The sequence below is a fragment of the Xyrauchen texanus genome, chromosome 12 (assembly GCF_025860055.1).
Source record: "Xyrauchen texanus isolate HMW12.3.18 chromosome 12, RBS_HiC_50CHRs, whole genome shotgun sequence".
NCBI lineage: Eukaryota > Metazoa > Chordata > Actinopteri > Cypriniformes > Catostomidae > Xyrauchen > Xyrauchen texanus.
The window spans coordinates 20,656,078-20,671,791 of NC_068287.1; the positions used below are offsets into that span (position 1 = coordinate 20,656,078).

Sequence of the window (15,714 nt, forward strand, 5' to 3'; positions counted from 1 at the left end):
GGAGGAGGAGGAGGAGGAGGAGGATGGAGGAGAGGAACAGACAGAGCAGCATGACAAGGATACACAGCCAGCATATGATGAGGAAAAACAGACAGCAGCAGCCCAGGGACAGTCAGCACCATTGGTCACAGAAGCATGGCAGGACACGGCAAAAGCAGGTGTTAGATGTGTTCCTGGACCAACAGGTGAAGTTACGATCATGTGGCCCTAATAATGAAATTGATGGCTAGCCTAGATAGTAACATCATCTGGAGAAATGTTTTGTTTAGTGTGTTTCCATTTAATTACAAATCATGACATAATCACTTAAAGCTTTTTGATTCATGTTTATTAGTAGTTGAGTTTTATTAGTCTGAATAGAAATGCCTACAGGCCATTATTACAGCTATGATTGATAATTACGAGAGGGGCTTATTATTATTATTGTTATTATTATCATTACTATCATTATTATTTTAATATCAGAATAACTGATTTTGCCTCTTGTTTCATTATAGATATCTCCCAGTCAAGAGCAGAGCAGCCCAAGCAGCCACATCTGAAAATCTTCCCTCGCACCTATCAAGGGGACAGAAGACGATGCTTCTCTAAAGACTGGTACAACACACATAAATGGCTGGAATACTCTCAGAGTAAAGACTCTGCCTACTGTTATGCCTGCCGGCACTTCAGTCTCCCCTCCTCAGGTGATTCAGTATTTACATCTGAAGAGGGGTTCAAACATTGGAAAAAGGCAACCTTCAAAGATGGGGGACTTTTAAGTCATGCCAAATCTGAAGCACATACTAATGCAATGTTAGCAATGTTAGAGTATGAAAAATCCACTGCAAGCACATCTTCTATCTCAGCCTCCTTAAATGCGGAATACAATAAATTAGTGAAGGAAAATAGAGAGTACATTAAAGTTGTTGGAGATACCCTGCTTCTCACAGCTACGCAGAACATAGCACAGAGAGCACATAAAGAATCAGAAGGTGAGAATAAAGGAAACTTTCTCGCTATTATGGAACTGCTAGCCAAACACAATCCCACAGTCAAAAGAAAAATGACATGTCAAAAAAATGCAACATATCTTGGGCATGACACACAAAATGAAATAATTGATTGTCTAGCTGAAATGGTCCGCACTTCAGTAACTAGTGAAGTTTCCCAAAGTGAGGCTTTCAGCATTTTGGTTGATGAGACTAAAGACCTAAGCAAAAAAGAACAGATGTCCTTTGTAATAAGATACTATTACAATGGGTCAGTATGTGAGAGCTTTCTTGCCTTTGAGGCAGCACAGCGCCTTGATGCTGCAGCACTTTCACAGAAAATAATTCAAATTTTGCAGAAGCATGGTCTTGACTACAAAAACCACCTTGTAGGGCAAGCATATGACGGAGTCTCAGTCATGAGCGGAAAAAACACAGGTGTGCAAGCACGCATAAAATCAGAGGCCCCATTAGCTTTTTATGTGCACTGCAATGCGCATTGTTTAAATTTAGTATTAGTTGACAGTGTGAAATGCATCCCTGAAGCTAATCGCTTCTTTTCTCTTTTGCAGAAACTGTATGTTTTTGTGTCAGGGTCATATGTGCACCAAAGATGGCTTGAGGTACAGAGGGAGATGTTTCAGGGGGCCCCAAGAGAGTTACAAAGACTGATAGAGACACGGTGGGCATGTAGGTATAATGCTTGCAAGACAGTGAGAGACAGACTGTCAGCCATCATGTGTCTACTAAAAGAAATATCAGAAGAGCAAAATGGTGACAGAGCTGTAGAGGCAAGAGGTTTATTAGCCCAAATAGATCTCAAGTTTGTTAGCCTCCTTGTAACATTCACCAGTGTTCTTGGTGAGATAAAATATCTGTCAGATATTTTACAGTCCCTACAACTTGATTTGGGCACAGCTGTCACACTTGTTGACTCTCTTGTTGACACATTGGAGAGTTACAGAGAGGGCTCTCTCTTTAATGACATCTGGGACAATACTTTAACTCTTACTGAGCAATGCAACATCAGTGCCACACCTTCAGGCCATCAGGTCAGACCAAGCTCTTTGCTTGAAGAGCATTACTTGTTCACTCCAATAGTTCAAAGACAAGAGAGCACAGAGAAAGAGTCCTTTTGGACAGGTTCATTCATTCCAGTTATTGATGTGCTTCTCTCTGAGGTGAAGAGAAGATTTTCTAAAGAAAATTGTGTCATAATGAAAGGGATACAGGCCTTGAATCCGTGCAGTGCCATATTTTGTGAGAAAGATGTAGTGTTTCCATTTGCCTCACAATACAACTGCAGTACTGAGGATCTACAATATGAGATCCCCCAGCTTAAGCGCATTCTTGAGAGGAAGCAAAGTAGTGGTCAGGAAACACCAATGGCATTAATAGAGCTCACTGTCTTTTTGGAGCCATTTAAGGAGGTCTTCCACCAAATGTTTAAACTGTGCAAAATTGCACTTGCACTACCCGTGAGCACTGCATCCTGTGAGCGCAGTTTTTTTAAGCTAAAGTTAATCAAAACTGCCTTGAGAAGTACCATGACTGATGAGCGTTTAAGCAATTTGGGTGTGCTGAGTGTAGAATCAAGAAGGGCTAGGGCCATAAATCTTGATGACTTTGTGGATGTGTTTGCCAAAAAACATAGCAACAGGCGAATAAAGCTCTTCTGAAGGCTGGTAATCAGAATCAGAGACTATTGATCCCTGTTGGGAAGTTCTTTTTGTAACAGTAATAATTATTTTTGTTTTACATTAAGCAAAGATATAAATGTTTCTTACACATACTGTATAGCCTGGTAATCATAATCAGACTATTGATCCCTGTTGGGAAAGTCCTGTTACATAAAGCAAAGATGTGATTGTTTCTGTCCTTGCTTTAATTTGTATCTGCCAGTATCTGCTTTTCCCCAGTAACTGTTTTGTTTGCAATAAATGTACACCTTAGGCCAAATATAATTGCAAAATAAAACAGAATTGTTGTGCAACTCAAAATGTTAACTGTACTGTAATTAGTCTATGCACATTATATCATTAGTAACATTAAATATAACACAATAAACCAAAGTATATCAGTAGGAGTTTCCTAGTCTTTCTGATTACTGTTTTCTACAGGCCGGTTTACTACAACAGTAGAATAAAATTCTGAAATTATGGTTTATAGTTTTGGTGTGCCACCCCAAGATTTTAAGTGGCCCCATCTGGCCACCCCTATGAAAAATTTCTAGAGGCGCCACTGCCAGTATGTCCAAGGGAGTGGCATGCAAATTACACTTGCCAATTCCCATTGGCCTTTTCTCAAAGATCAGAGGTGTTTGGGGCTCCCCAGAGTAACCCCTAGTGTCACTACATCCACACAATGTGGAGTGAGTGAAGATAGGGAATCTAATTTCATCACAGTACATAGTAACCACTTAAACAATTCAAAATGTTTTACTGTAACATTTTTATATTATTTTCTCTAAAAAAAAAAAAAAAAATACATATTGCCTTTTGAACAAGCAAATACATAAATTCACATATTATTGCACCACCTTGTGGCCAATTTTAACCAAACATTTCTTGAAACCTTGTAAATGGCATACCACAAATTTCATTATAATTGACAATTCATAAGTTAAAAATTGGTTTAAATATTAATTTAAACCAATTACTTAAATCAGATATAAATTGCATGTTTTTAATGCTTGATATCCTGTTAAGAAGTTCATTATTGGTTATTTGTTATAAAGAACCCAATATTTAAGGCAACTTGACATCCTTCTTCAGAATATCCTTGAAATGATGGGCTATTTGTAAAAGTGTGTTTTTCAGACAATTCTAAATTAACAAAATTCAAATTGTTCTTGGTGGTAATGGAAACATTAGACCATTTTATTAAGGAGTACTTAAGGAGAAGAGGAGATTGTGATTAAGCTAATTGTGCTGGTTATTCACCTTACCACTACCAAAATAGTGGGTGGGTAAAATCAGAGCTCTTATATATATATATATATATATATATATATGCTTGCAGATTCTCTCTTTCACAACCAGAGGTCCCCATCGGACTGTTCAATTATTCATTGAACACTAATTGCATTTCCTGTTTTCATAACACTACACTCACTTCTTTTCTTGTTGTTAGTCACTCCACACCACATCAAAGCTCAGTTCAGTTAAAATAATTATATAGGACACTTAAACAACATAAACTACCAAAACTATCAAACCAAGTGGGATCTGCAAACAAATGATGCTAGTGTTTTTCTTGTAACTAACTTCATACTTTTTTTTAAACATCTGGTCTCAAGGTATCCAGTATCCGGTTGGAAGTTACCTTGAAGTTCACACAGGTGTACTAGTAGAGTATAGCCAGAGATTTAGTTCATCATATAAACAATGAACATATCCCACTAATTTTTGAAAACCAAATAATGTGTCTAAATACTTCTTTTTGAACAGAATTTTGAACAGTATATCTATTGGTTTTATAATCTAAAAACCACAAAACGAAAATCTGGCACCAATGCATATGCAACACCAGTAACACCTCACCACAATTTTAGAATGTGGATAGAGGAATCACATGCTGTGCCTGGCCAAGAATGACCTGCAGCTCATCAAATCATTTAAAACATTTGAGGTAATTGTAAACATAAGACACTCACAGTTCCTCTGAATCTCAATCAACATAAATTACCAACAAATTGCCATAACAACTTCCTAAAATAATACATTCAAATTTAAAATCAACATATATACTGTATAGTACTATTCATTAGACTGCACATTAGTAAAGACCTTTCTTTCTTTTTTTTTTAACTTTAGGAGTTTCAGGACAATATTACAAAGAAGAAAAACAAAGCAAAACAAAAGACAAAATCAACTTAAATTATAATACAAATAGATTAAAACAAAACTAAAAATGTATGTTGGAAATGAGATTCAGTCTAGGTCAGACAATAAAACATGCTCCATGACATATTTCTTAAAAGGGTCCCACGCTTTATTAAACTGGTTAAACGAGACTCTTATAGAGTGTTTCATTTTTAATAACTTTAAGAAAATGAGGACATCGAATCCATTGTGTTGGAGTTGGAGGCCTCTGATACTTCCACTTCAGCAATAGGCTATTAATCGTTTGGATAAGAGCATGATAAAAGCTATACAATCAGAATGTATATTTGTAAGATTATATGATTCAGAAGTGATTCCAAAATAGCTATCAGCGGGCATGGGGGAAGGGCGCGGCTTTACTCTATCGCGTTTATCGTTTTTATCTAAACAGAGTTGGTCCAAGTCACGAGTCCAATTTTAATGGACTTGGACTTGTCATGGTCTCGGATGCATTTTACTCTGACTTGACTCGGACTCGGGCCTTTGGGAGCATGCGTTACAGAGATGTACGTAAGTAAACATTTCGAGTTAAAAAGTATATAAGTATTGTTTTGTTTCTAAAAATAATCAACCATTTGGTTTCAGAAGAACTTTATTTATCTACTGGACACGTGTGGATTATTTTGATGCACCCTAAATATGCATTTTGGATCGACAAAAAAATTACATACAGAGTACATTCACTTGCATTGTTTAAAAGAGCAGGCCTGAAATGAAATCTTAAATTCTGTTTTAATGAAGAAAGAAACTCATATACATATTGGATGGCCTAAGGGCAAGTAAATTATCATCAAAATGAAATTTTTGGGTGAACTATTCCTTTAACTTTAAATTTAGTAAATCACCAGATTTTTTTTCAAACACAAATCAGTTATTTCAATCACTTTATTCACCCAAGTTAAGTATGTCTAGTGACTTGGTTATTAATAGATAAAGCAGTAAAATAAACACTTGGTATCAGTGCTCAACCTAAGATCAAGCTCCACTCTTCACTGTAATGGTAATCCCCAAAACTCCAACATAACAGAAAATCTTCTACATGACAAAAAAAAAAAAAAACTAAAACAAAACATAGTCTCTTGTGGTCCACGCAGTGTTGTCAGCTTGAACTGGTCCATAATAGCTTGATGAATTAACTGTGTAACTTTTTAAATAGTTGGGAAAAAAAGCAATATTGCTAAAGCAGGCAGAAACTCTAAACAGATAAACAGCACCAATTTATTATTGATGAACTAATTTCAAAGCATTGATGAGCTGCTTAAAATACATTCTTTTACAGCATTTATCCACCGTTCATAACATCCAACCATGCACAAGAAAATAATAGGATACTATGAACAGTGAAGTGTTTTGTTAATCATTTTATTATAGACTATATAATAAATGTATTATTTGATGACAGAGTTTGTGCATGAAGCTTAACTTAATGTTATGAGATGAATTTATTCTGTTATGATGTTTTTTAAATGTGTGAAATATTCTCAGTTGACTTTTGTTTGAGTACTTTTATTTAGAAATTTCTTGTTAAAGTTCCTGTTCCCCAGTCATGTGATGTCCTGTTTTCCCTCTGTGTTCATGTGTCTTGCTTTCATTGGTTCATTGTTTGATCGCTTTGTTATCAGTTCTAGTTTCTCATTGGTTTTAGATAATTGTCTTGTTATCTTGTTTTAGAGTTCTGTTTGTTCACTGGCTTTTGTTACCCATGTTTTGTGTATTTAAACCCTCATGTTTGCCTTTGTATTGTTCATGTAGCCTTGTTGTTTTGCCAAAGTCTAGTCTAGCCAGTGTACATGTAACCTTGTTGTCTAGTCTAGTCTAGTCTAGTCTAGTCTAGTCTAGTCTAGTCTAGTCTACATGTAACCTTGTTGTTTTGCTAAAGTTCAGTCTAGCCTGTGTACCTTGTTTTGCTAAAGTTCAGTCTAGCCTGTGTACATGTAACCTTGTTGTCTAGTCTAGTCTAGTCTAGTCTACATGTAACCTTGTTGTTTTGCTAAAGTTCAGTCTAGCCTGTGAACCTTGTTGTTTTGCTAAAGTTCAGTCTAGCCTGTGTACCTTGTTTTGCTAAAGTTCAGTCTAGCCTGTGTACATGTAACCTTGTTGTTTAGCCAAAGTTTAGTCAAATCAGTGTACTTGTAACCTTGTGGTTCAGTTTTGCTCTAGTCTAGTCTTAGTCATGTCTAGTTTTGTCATGTTTAGTTAGGTCCTTGGTTTCTTGTTTTTGTTTCATTCACTTTTATAGTTGGGTATACTGGTTTCCACGTTTGAGAAAAAATTGCACTTGGGTTCATCTAAACTTCATCTTCATCTCTGCCTGTTTTGTCAACAGCGTTACAAAATGTTTTAGGTTTCCCGCAAATGAACTTGAAAATCATGTCCGTGATGTCATGGCCCTAATATTAGCAGTGGGCTTTTCCAGTGTTTTTGGATGTAGCATTTGCAGTCAAATCGTGAGATGTAACTGCTCAGCGAGTGTTAATTACTACTGTGTTGACTTGTATTGACTTGTATACTGTACTTTCCCAAATCAGTTGTCAAATAGAGAAAAAAGACTTCGAAAGAATTCTCAGTAGACTATTATTAATTTAGATAGGGATATTTTTAAATAAAACTAAATTGAATTTACAAATTGAAAATTCAAATGAACAAAATTAAAATTGGAAACATAATAGCCTTGGATTGAACGACTAACACAGCTTTCACTTTCTTTAGTCCATGTTTGAGTGGAGAAGGAAAAAGCAACAAATAATTGAAATGTCAACAGAACGCAATAAACGTGTTGAAGGACAGTTTTGCTTCATACACCTAAAGCATATGCTTTCATTCTGAAAGCACTTTGAAGTTTGTTGAGCTGGAAACTAATCATAAAATATTCAAGGTTCAGAGCATCTCTTTTCTCGGCATGGAGTTAGACTCCGTCTCAATGTCAGCGCGCCTCACCAACGAGTGCACGCAGTCAGTGCTGAAATGCCTCACCGCCTTCAGGCCGGGCACAGCAGTCCCTTTAAAACTTTTCCAAAAGCTCCTGGGGCATATGACGTCCTCCGCGGTGGTTGCACCGCTGGGGTTGATGCACCGCACCCTGACCTCTGGAACCTCCACGTCTGGCCCCTGGACGGGATGCGGAAGATCTAGCTGGTCTACCAACTGCCGTCGTAGACATGATCAACCAAGCCAGAGCCCCCTCTACCAGGCAACTTTACGCCCTGAAGTGGCACTTGTTCGTGAATTGGTGTTCTTCCCGGGCTGAAGACCCACAGAGGTGCGCAGTTAGGTCAGTGCTCTCATTCCTGCAGGAGAGGTTGGAGGGGAGGCTGTCCCCCGCCACCTTCAAGGTGTATGTAGCTGCTATCGCGGCCCACCAAGACACAGTAGACGGCAAGTCTTTGGGTAAGCACGATTTAATTATCAGGTTCCTAAGAGGCTCCCGGAAGTTAAATCCCTCCCGGCCAAGCCTGTTCCCCTCCTGGGATCTCTCAATGGACCTCTCGGGCCTTCAGAGACCAGTCTTCAGAGAATCAGTCGGACTCAGGGCCCTCTCCCTGAAGATGGCCCTCCTGATCGCGCTCGCCTCCATCAAGAGGATCGGGGACCTGCAAGCATTCTCTGTCAGCGACACCTGCCTGGAGTTCGGTCCGGCAGACACTCATGTGATCCTAAGACCACGACTGCTGCTACGTGAGCTTTTTCTGAGTGTAATCTTGGGAACGTACATTTGAAACTGGGTATGTGGGCTTGGCTCGAGTTCAGAAGGGTCCAGCCATGTGAGTGCCAGCAACTTGCCATGAGCAGTTGGGGACTATATTTAATACTTGTTTTTTGGAACCAGTACCATTTGTAGAGGGCTGGTTGCCTGTGGACCTTCTTGTTCCATCTACCTGCTTATCCGCTGCCAGTGGGATGGTGAAGGTACCAGTTATTAATGTGGGGAGTCATATTGTTCAGTCATCTGCTTTAACATCATCCGTTCAGTTCCATGCACAGCATGATGATTCGGAGGCAGTACCATTTATCCAGTCGATTGGGGTAGAGAGTAGCAACAATGTTGATCTTTCCCAGCTCACTTGGCTTATGTTGTCTTGTCAAGAACATCAACAAGCTCAAGTGTTACTTGAGAAATATGCCAGTGTATTTAGTCATGGTGATTGAGACTTCAGCTGTACCGATTAACTTCAAAATACTATCCCGTTATTAGATGATGTACCAGTATGCCAGTGATACAGCCGTTTGCCCCTTCTCAATATGATCTGGTTGAACGTGATATAGTTAAGCCCAGTTGTAGTCCATATGCCCCACCCATAGTTGTGGTACAAAAGAAAGATGGTTCTATTTGTTTATGTGTAGACTATCGTCAACTTAATGCCAGTATTATATGTACATATATTTTAGTACATTGGATTTATCTAGCGGGTATAATCAGGTTTTATTAGCCCCTCAGGGTAGGGAAAAGACGGTGTTTAGCACCCCCTTTGGGCAATTAGAGTTTAATCGTATGCCCTTTGGGTTGTGCAATGCGCCAAGCACCTTTGAATGACTCATGGAGCGTATTTTTGGCTATCAGAGCCTCCATGCTGTTTTGTTATATCTGGAAGATATTGTTATTTTCTCCAGTACTTTTGAAACTCACCATTTTCAAGTAAAACTGAAGAAGTGCAATTACTTCCAAACGGAGGTTGGATATCTGGGTCACGTTATATCAGCGGCCAGAGTGGCAACTGACCCAGAAAAGATCCGGCCTGCTGCTGAATTGAGCAGACCTAACTCTGTTAATGAGCTGCTGTCATTTCTGGGATTTGCTGTCATATTATCGTCGGTTTGTGGAAGGGTTTGTTGGATTAGCGGCCATGGATCTCATATGTCAAAGGCATTACTGGCCTAACATGTGGCAAGATGTAAAGAGATGGTGCACGAAGTGTGAAAGTTGCATGGTGGCTAAGGCCTCACAACACAAGGTGAGAAACGTTTTGGGTAGTTTGTTCTGGAAATCATTGTAATTGATTTTACTAGCGGTTATATTGGCAAAGGGAGGTCACACAAAGTATTGAATAAAAGGGTGCCAATACTTGTCACACATATATTTGAAATTTTTTTTTTTGTGTTTTTTATAAAACTTGTGTTGTTTTTGCAATTGTTTGTTATCCATTCGAGGATAGATTTTTGGGAATATTTTGAATGATAGATCAAAAAGTTAAACAATAAAGACTCATTTTTCAAAGACTCAGCCTTTTTTGCCCATATTTTTCCATGGGTGCCAATATTTTTGGCCACAACTATATATATATATATATATATATATATATGAGAGAGAGAGAGAGAGAGAGAGAGAGAGAGAGAGAGAGAGAGAGGGGATATCTACCCTGATGAAGATGTGTGACCTAAAAAAACATTTACATATTTTCCACAAGAAAAAATTATAACTGAATTTATGTAAATTATTCTGTTCAAAGTTTTAAATACCCATCGTTCTTTATATGGTTGCTTCCTTGATGGTTTGTATGTTTAGTGATAGCTGTGCATGACTCCCTGCTTTGTCCTGGGAAGTTAAGCTGCCCACTGTTCTAAGACCAATCCTTCAGATACTGCACGTCCTTTGGTTTCCTAGCATCTTCTGCACATTTGAGTTCTTTCCAACAGTGGCTTTATGATATTGACACCCAGCTTTTGACACTTTGGACAATTAAGGGACTATTACACAACAACTATTACAAAAGGTGCAAGCATTCAATAAGGCAACACACTATATTAAGAATCAAGGGGATGTAAACTTTTAAACAGGATGATTTGTGTACATTTAAATTTTGTGTGAGATGTATATAAATATCTGTTATATAGCCTCTGAAGGGCAGTTCTAAATAAAATAATATGCAATTCTGAAAGGGGTGTGTAAACTTCAAGCACAAACGGAGAGAGAGAGAGAGAGAGAGAGAGAGAGGGAGCGAGGGCTGTATACAGTGTTTATCATGTTACAAGTGGCACAAATATGCAAGGAACAGGAACAGCTAAATACTGTAATTCCACTGTCACAGGGACAAAAACTTTGAAATTTTTTAAAAACTAAATATGGCCAGTAAATTTTCTCAATTCATTCACCATTGGCCAGTGTGACAAAAAGTCACATTGGACCTGTTTTTAAAATTGCGTGGAAAGACAGTGCTTTCAACTCTGCGGACCCGCCATAGCCCAGATAGCAAAAAATATCCGCACGGCTTCTTTTTGCCGCCGTCCCTAATCTGTCGGCTATAGGTGCGTCCCACTGGCGGGGATGAAACGTTTGCCGGCGAATTCGTCACTCCCATTTCTTGCGAGATGCCGCCGGCGATCAGACGGCGGGCTGCCCGCTTCATTTTCTCTGGCGTTTGCCTCGGGCTGATCGACCATGGCGGCTGGTGGCAAGCCGCTTTGAAATACAAGGATTTCTACTCTCAAAATCGACCAGCCATGTTGGCTATTATTATTTTTTTGCTCCAAAGCCATTAGGGTTTATAACAGAGTCTTGACTCTTGATTCCATGATAAGGTAAGGTTTAGGAAATGAAATTTAAATTACTTTGAAACTCTGAAGCGATTATACAGTAATATATGTAAAATATATTGAATTATTTTAAGCACTTGAAAATTGTTTACATACATATATCAACCAAAATCTGTATACCAATATTTCATTATTTTCTTTTTCCTCCCCTTTTACAAACAAATATTCTGCTTCAAAGAAAAAAATGAAATTGATGTTATCATAAGGGTTCTTCATTATGAACTTGTATGCCATGCATAACATACTATGGATAGAAATTAAAGGGAAAGTTACTGGTATGATAATTGTGGTTATATTATATTACTATTATATTTAGTGTATTGCTAATCAATATATTGTTACTTCCCAGGTGACAGGCTCACTTCAAGAGCAGGTGAAGCAAGTTGGGACAATGTTGAAGACATTTGCTCAGCACTGGGCAATCGGGTACAACTTGCAAACAACACCTGTGGTTGTTGGTTTAATTCCCACTGGGGCCACCTGTACATGTAGTAGACCTAGATATAAATGTCATAGTTTAGTAGTTGAAGGACCAGGACTGACTAGTTTATTCTTTTATTCTGGGAATCCCTGTAGGTGCAGATCAAACCCTAATGCTGCGACGTCTTGGAGTTTGGCGATGTTGTAGCGTAGCATGGACAACAAAATGCTATGCTGCAACATTTCAGTGCCAATGTGTCTGTTGGAGAGTTATCCCTGCCAGGGGATCTGTTACTCCCCTAGACACCCAGGAAGATTTGGCGTTGCTTGACAACAGTTTGAGGCAGGATAAAGAGCTCCAGCAACGATTTGTAAGTGTGCCGATTTCGTTTATAACGCCATAGGGTAATCTAAAAAGTAAAATTAAGATTGTACACTGCATATTCTACAGTCTGAATCCACAGCCTGTCACATTTTAAATTTATGAGAAGCTTCAGAGAAATGTCATTTGTAACATGTTTTTTTTGTATTTTCAGCTTCGGTTTTTGGCAATCAAATGTGGGAGGGACCTAAAGACAACCGTGTGGCTGAATGCTTCAGAGTATCTTCTCTAATCACCTTTCCATCAATACAACCTGGACTGGTGTAGGGGATAAAGCATGTTTTAGAGACATGTTCCTGAAGACCATTGTTCAAAGTAAGTTGGATATTTTTTTATATTTAAGTAGATGTGTATGACCTTATGCCATTCAAATGGAATGACAGATCTTTATTTTCTACAGGAGCCATCCGGAAGAACCCTGCAACCCAGGATGCCACTGATGAGGCGATCCAGGTTAACGTTACGCGTTACCTGAAAGGAGCATCTGAACATGAAGGTGGAAAAAGGCGCCGCACAGCTGAGAGGGACCCACAGCCGACCCCTTAAACCTAGGCTGACTACTGACACCCCAGCATCACTGACAACTGGAACCCTTTCTTTATCCTGCAGTCAGTAACATCAAGACCCCTAAAAAAGCCTGCTAAAAGGAGAGACTACACTCACCCAATCCACACTGTTCACTGTGGAAATTGCTTTTTTTTTTTTTTCTCTCTCGTGACCCTGCTTTGAGGGCAGCTCCTTGGATGAATATGGGATGGTTTGTCCTTTTATACAGGCGCACGAGGAATCACTGAAGATATGCCAATTTGCACTGCCTCATTCTGGAGGTCGGGGAAAACAGGTGATTCTTAGCCCAATACGCCACGCAGTCCCCAACCTCTCCAGACATTCTGATTGGCTGTGTTCTCTACAGCCAGATTTTCTGCTGTTAATTATATTTATTTCCACTTGTTGTCATGTGTAAGTTGAATGTCAAAATGTATATTATACCTGTTATCCTGCACATTCCTTGATACCAAAGATCTCAATTATTTCATATACAATTTGCTGCTTATTTCATTGTTACAGTGCTTAACTATTCTATTTTTAAATATAGCTTGTAAATCCTAGATTATACATCTAATACTTGATATTTGCACATTATCTGGTATCAAATATTCTACTTACCGTGACTTTAGTATTGCTTATTTCATTCCGTCAGTGCTTAATGATTCTATTATAGTTTGTAAATCCTGTTTCATACCTCTGATACTTGATATTGCACATTAACTAGTACCAAAAATTCTACTTTCATTCAGTCACAGTGCTTAACTGTTATTCTATTGTTAAATATAGCTTGTAAATCCTTGTGCCACAGGTCAGCATTGCAGTTATAATGGTATATTCTACTCCAGAGCTTTACTCTAAATTATAACCACTTAACCTATTGTTAGAAATGACTTGTAAATATGATGTTATACCTCAATTTATTTGGTATCCTGCACTTTATTTGGTACCAGATATCCTCATTGCTTATGTTTACTGGTAATTCTTTTCATCCCAGAGCTGACCTCTTTATATTATTAACAATTATTGTAAGTGTTACAATAGTGTCATACAAAATTTTTTTTTTACCAAAATTCAATTGGAAACCTGCATGTTCTTTAGTGGGTTTGTGTGTGTGTGTGTATATATAATGTTTGTATTTATCTGTTATTTATATTTCAGTGATCTGACATCTTGTTTCAATGACAGTTACTGTACTTTGAAATGTGGAATTAAAACGGCAAATGGAAATTTGTCTGGTTTGATCAATCATTATTCTTGATAAACTGCATGCTATAAATATATATATATATATACACTCACCTAAAGGATTATTAGGAACACCATACTAATACTGTGTTTGACCCCCTTTCGCCTTCAGAACTGCCTTAATTCTACGTGGCATTGATTCAACAAGGTGCTGAAAGCATTCTTTAGAAATGTTGGCCCATATTGATAGGATAGCATCTTGCAGTTGATGGAGATTTGTGGGATGCAAATCCAGGGCACGACGCTCCCATTCCACCACATCCCAAAGATGCTCTATTGGGTTGAGATCTGTTGACTGTGGGGGCCATTTTAGTACAGTGAACTCATTGTCATGTTCAAGAAACCAATTTGAAATGATTCGAGCTTTGTGACATGGTGCATTATCCTGCTGGAAGTAGCCATCAGAGGATGGGTACATGGTGGCCATAAAGGGATGGACATGGTCAGAAACAATGCTCAGGTAGGCCGTGGCATTTAAACGATGCCCAATTGGCACTAAGGGGCCTAAAGTGTGCCAAGAAAACATCCCCCACACCATTACACCACCACCACCAGCCTGCACAGTGGTAACAAGGCATGATGGATCCACGTTCTCATTCTGTTTACGCCAAATTCTGACTCTACCATCTGAATGTCTCAACAGAAATCGAGACTCATCAGACCAGGCAACATTTTTCCAGTCTTCAACTGTCCAATTTTGGTGAGCTCTTGCAAATTGTAGCCTCTTTTTCCTATTTGTAGTGGAGATGAGTGGTACCCAGTGGGGTCTTCTGCTGTTGTAGCCCATCCGCCTCAAGGTTGTGTGTGTTGTGGCTTCACAAATGCTTTGCTGCATACCTCGGTTGTAACGAGTGGTTATTTCAGGCAAAGTTGCTCTTCTATCAGCTTGAATCAGTCGGCCCATTCTCCTCTGACCTCTAGCATCAACAAGGCATTTTCACCCACAGGACTGCCGCATACTGGATGTTTTTCCCTTTTCACACCATTCTTTGTAAACCCTAGAAATGGTTGTGAGTGAAAATCCCAGTAACTGAGCAGATTGTGAAATACTCAGACCAGCCCATCTGGCACCAACAACCATGCCATGCTCAAAACTGCTTAAATCACCTTTCTTTCCCATTCTGACATTCAGTTTGGAGTTCAGGAGATTGTCTTGACCAGGACCACACCCCTAAATGCATTGAAGCAACTGCCATGTGATTGGTTGATTAGATAATTGCATTAATGAGAAATTGAACAGGTGTTCTAATAATCCTTAGGTGAGTGTATATATATATATATATATGTCTATGTATACATGTATATATACATATATGTATATATATACAGCGCAGATCGCTGCGTTGCCTCCGACGGTCCGCCTCGATATAACGGCGGCGGAACGGCGGATAGCCAGCGGGCCGGCCGCGGAACGAATGCAGTAGGAAGGCGGCTGCTGCTTTTAAAAAGCGGCTGCCGCCGGAGGTGCGCCGTCAAACGTGTTTGCGATATCGCCATTCTGTCGCTTCTACTGCCGCCAGAGCACCGCCAGCGGCCCGCCGACTTATTGCTATCTGGGAGGGTCCAAAATGGGAAACTATGTCATAAAAACAATTTTAGTAAATAGATAAGGCAACTATGTGGTATAGTTTGAAAGCTTTGAATCTGAGAAAGTTAGAAACTTTTCAAAAGTAACCATCAATTCTGCATTTATGTTACATAAAATAACTAAATAAGGCCTGAAAACATTTGCATT

General features: G+C 38.9%; 1 long non-coding RNA gene across 1 annotated transcript; it reads left to right on the forward strand.

The window, feature by feature from the left end:
* The first annotated feature begins 12,113 nt into the window (after positions 1-12,113).
* On the forward strand, positions 12,114-13,011 carry LOC127652516 (uncharacterized). The gene is made up of 3 exons (XR_007971736.1): positions 12,114-12,174; positions 12,340-12,500; positions 12,586-13,011. It is a non-coding gene; the product is annotated as an uncharacterized LOC127652516 (long non-coding RNA).
* Positions 13,012-15,714: the final 2,703 nt, after the last annotated feature.